Here is a 4,450-nt window from a genome sequence, read left to right as displayed (position 1 = left end):
AGATGAATAATGGTAAAAAATGTGACCATGGAAGTCAAAGGAATAAATCCACGGATGGGACTCCTGTTGTTAGTGATCCTTCTTTAGTAAGAACAAAAGGATGTGGGAAGAGATTAAAATCATCAAAGGAAAAGGCAGTTGCAAAGTCCTGGCTTTGTCATGGATGTGGGCATCGAGGTGTTTCACATGACAAGCGCAACTGTCCACTTTTACAGCAAGGGTATGTGTCGAATACTTTTGTATTTATATAATTTTATTTGTAAATCAATTTATTTTATTAAATGTTGTAAATATGATAATGTCTTTCTTATTTCCAGATCAAGTATAGATGTAATATCAATGACGACGACACATATGAACCCTTGGCATCTATGGCTGGTACTGTTTTGGTTTCATTTTAAAAAATTATAGTGGTTGATTGATTGAGAAATGAAAGTTAATAATTGTCTTTATTGTTGTAGGTTCTAACAATATGCTTTAGGATTCAATGTGGAAAGGATCTGGGTAAATACTAGGATAACTTGGATGTTGTATCCTTTAAATATCTTAGAGTAGCATCCTTTACATATTAATTTTCTTGAGGTTGTATGTATTTGACTATCTTGATTTTCCTTCAATTTTACAGATTCAAAGGTATGACTTGAAGTTATCAAATTCTGTGAGCAAACTATGGAACATGTTGAAGGTATGAAGAAGTTTTTTTCTGCAAACTATGGAATATTCTGTGAGCAATTTTAAAAATTTTCTTTCAACAAACAAGCATCCTTGATGTTACTCTAGAGACATGAAGTTTTCTGTCAATTTTTCAGAATAAGCAGATTTTCTTTGACAAGATAGAACAGTGCTTTGATCCAAGGAAAAGCGCAAAATTGTATGGAGGACTGATCATGACTTGATGGCATTTCATTTAGCTGCTATAAACCTTATTTGGACATCTCAATTTAGAACCTTCAAGTGTAGAACAAACTGTGTACAGTTACCATGCTTATATCTAAGATTATGGCATTTTCATGAGCCAACATTTTACTTTCATGTTGCTTGTACATGTGAAGTATCTTTTTCCCTTGCATTAACCAACTCTTTAATGGACAAGAAACTGATTTCATTGTTATTTTTCTTTATTATCATCAGGACCTGGAGGAAAAATCAAGTTGGAAAGGCAATTGGCACGATCAGCTCACAAAGTTCCATGGACATTTGTACATCTCGAGGCTTTCAACGGTTGAAGAAGCTTTGCCTTCATGAAGCACTTCCCTTTTGTGAAGGACCCTACACCGTGAATATGTTCTATCTTTAATAAGCAGCTCACACAGTTGTGGGGTAGCAGCTTGATGCTTGTACTAGAACTGAATTCAATTGATCATTGTGTAGTGGATAGCATGATGAAATGTGAAGCCACCTTTCAGCCTCCTTTTGAATAGGAGTTATTGATTAAAGTTTTGTGAAATGAATTTGGTGTCTGCTTCTTTCTGTTGCTTTCACTAACCCCCAACTTGTAAGGATGATGCACCCTGAAGTTGGAGAGTTTATTCTCATTTATAATTTTGCTTCTTGTCTAATTTTGTGATGCTGAGAACCATGCTTCTCAGTCTCTTTGTGCTGATGAAAAACCTCAATACTATTTTGGAGGATGGGTCGTGCAATCAATTCTCGTGCCATGGTTGGAACCAAGCCTTTGAACAGGCCTCTAATGCCGGCTTCGCGAACAACATGCTTTGCGACATCGATTGGCCCTCCATACTTTGCTGCAGCTGGTGCTAAAGCACTCTGAGCTTGCAACCTGTTTCAGAGTTTCATCAAAATCAAGAAACAGAAGACTTTAAATGTTCCAGTTGATAGATCCATAGCTGCAGAAAAGTTAGTAACCATTTGCAAACTCAAACCAGTAGAAGTTCATAGAATACATGTTTCGACCTGTTAACCATTTGCAAGCTTTTGACATGAATGTGTGTGTGAGTATCCCTCATCTCTAATTTGATAAACTTCAGGCACATCATCAATAGAGATATCGAGCATCCACTCAACCTGAGTGCATTTCCTTTTCTTATATTAAGCTGATTTAGCTTAGTCATAGAACGCAAGAACCAAACAAAGGACAAAACAAAAAGAATCGAAAGTCTGATGTAGAGCCAATTTTATGTTTCTGTTATTGTACATGGTTCAAACAAGTGTTCAATAGCTTGCGAAAAGAAAAGGCTCGAATTTTACCACATCATGATCCATTTACAAATAGAATAATTCAAATATAATTTCAAGTTCAACACACCATTTACAAATAACGTAGATAAACCACACTTACAACAATTTAGATATAATCAATATTTACAAGATAACATTCCCGTACAACTTGAAATAACATATCTAATCATCATTACTCAATTGTAGAGAATCTAATTGTTGCTTTATGTCTTCTAACGCATCTTTCAACTTAGCTATTTGTTCAGCCTTCGAAAGACTTATCCTTGAATTTGAATTTGAACTAGTAGTTGCCTCTGAAATTTCTTTTCCCCTTGATGTTAAAGGAGTGAGTGTAGATGCTTTATTCAAATGTTTATAATAAGCTTTTTCAGCCTCTTCTCTACTTTTAAAAGCTTGGTGTATAGCACCTTTAAAACCGGTCACTTGATTAGAAGCTTCTATCCATGTGTCATAGATACCTGGTTCGCGTCCAACAAAAACCACATATGTTTTTCCCTATATAAAAATTAACATTCATAATCTTATAACAATAAAATTTTAGAACTTAAAAACAAATAACATACCATTTGCAAATTTCCTGCAAAAAAAAAAGACAAATCAGAATAGATTTACTAAAAACTGAAAACAAACAATAGCAAGACGAAATAGAGGCATCAATTTCATGTGAAAATTGCAATAATATGTTTCCCTTCCATTTCACTTAATCACTCACTTTGTAATTTTTTGTGCTTTCCTGTTAGTGGTAATTCAATGTCTTCAAATGCTATTGAAGCAAGTACATTAAAGGTTCAATTGATCACCACTTGTCATTCTTGCATATTGGTAACACACTACCATTAAAAATAACGACTAAAGCAGTTGTAGGAAAGTTAACTCAAGTAATCAAAACCATTAAATAGACTGAAAAGTTCAGACCAGTTCTAATTGCTGTCTAAATCAGATGGGAGATTGTCAATTTATACATAATGAATGACTTATTTGTGATTAATAATAATGAAAAACCCTAAATTAAATGAAATGCAAGTTAAACCCTAAATTATACCCTAGTCGAGAGGGAGCAGTGCCGGTGGCGCAGGGAAGCAGAGAGCAAGAGAGAGCAGCAGGATGCAGATCTTGGCGGCGAAGAGGCGGCAAGCAGATCCTGGTGGCGAGCAAAAGGCGCCCAGCAGCTCCTGGCGGCGAGCAGTGCCGGCGGCGAAGCAGGGGAGAAGAGAGCCGGGAATCACTTGCGGCGGCGAAGAGGGCAGCGCAGAAAAAGGAGGCGGAGGGGAGGCTTAGGGATGCGGCGGCTCTTTTGCAAGAAAGGAGATCGCGCGATTGGAGAAAGGAGGCGGAGGGGAGGCTTAGGGCTGGGGCGGCGAGAAAGGAGCAGCGGCGGAGGGGAGGCTTAGGGCTGGGGTGGCGAAGAGAAAGGAGCAGCGGCGGAGGGGAGGCTTAGGGCTGCGGCGGCGAAGAGCAAGGAGGAGATCGCGAAGAGAAAGGAGGGAGGCTTAGGGCTGCGGCGGCGAAGAGCAAGGAGGAGATCGCGAAGAGAAAGGAGCAGCGGCGGAGGTTAGGGTTTCTGCGGCGGCGAATCGCGAAGAGGAGAAAGGAGGGAGGCTTAGAGCTGCGGCGGCGAAGAGCAAGGAGGAGATCGCGAAGAGAAAGGAGCAGCGGCGGAGGTTAGGGTTTCTGAAGGAAATCGCGAATGAGAGGGAGGCTTAGAGCTGCGTCGGCGAAGAGCAAGGAGGAGATCGAATAGGTTAGGGTTTCTGAAGGAAATCGCGAATGGACGCCGCGGCGGAGGGTCTCGCTGGTTAGCGCACGCGAAGCGCCGCTGACGTGGACGTCCAGCTCAGCTGTCGCCCAGCAGACGCCCACGAGCAGACGCCCAGCAGAACACTGCTATATATATATATATATATATATATATATATATATATATATACAGTTTTGCTATTATGGGCGACAGATTCCTGCGCGCCCCGTGAGCGCCTCCATTCGACCGTCCGTCCGTCCGATCGCCCGATCCAAGCCGTCCGATTGCACAGTGTTTCTCCTCGGACCTTCGTCGCTTCCCGCCGCCCGTTCATCGCCGTCCGACCACCGCCGGCCGCCGGACCGGGCCCGTTGGAACCGCAACTCGCAGGCGGTCCGACGGTGGCCGGATTTCGGCCCCGATTCGGCTGGAATCCGGCCGAATCGGGGCCAGGCTCCGGCCGCGGTCGACGCGCCCGGCGCCAGCGCGTTACACCGGCGGCCGATTTCGGCC

The sequence above is a fragment of the Curcuma longa genome, chromosome 2, assembly GCF_044706935.1.
Source record: "Curcuma longa cultivar G26 ecotype Majalengka, Jawa Barat chromosome 2, ITB_CL_G26_1.1, whole genome shotgun sequence".
Classification (NCBI taxonomy): domain Eukaryota; kingdom Viridiplantae; phylum Streptophyta; class Magnoliopsida; order Zingiberales; family Zingiberaceae; genus Curcuma; species Curcuma longa.
Note: the sequence above shows the minus strand (reverse complement) of the source record.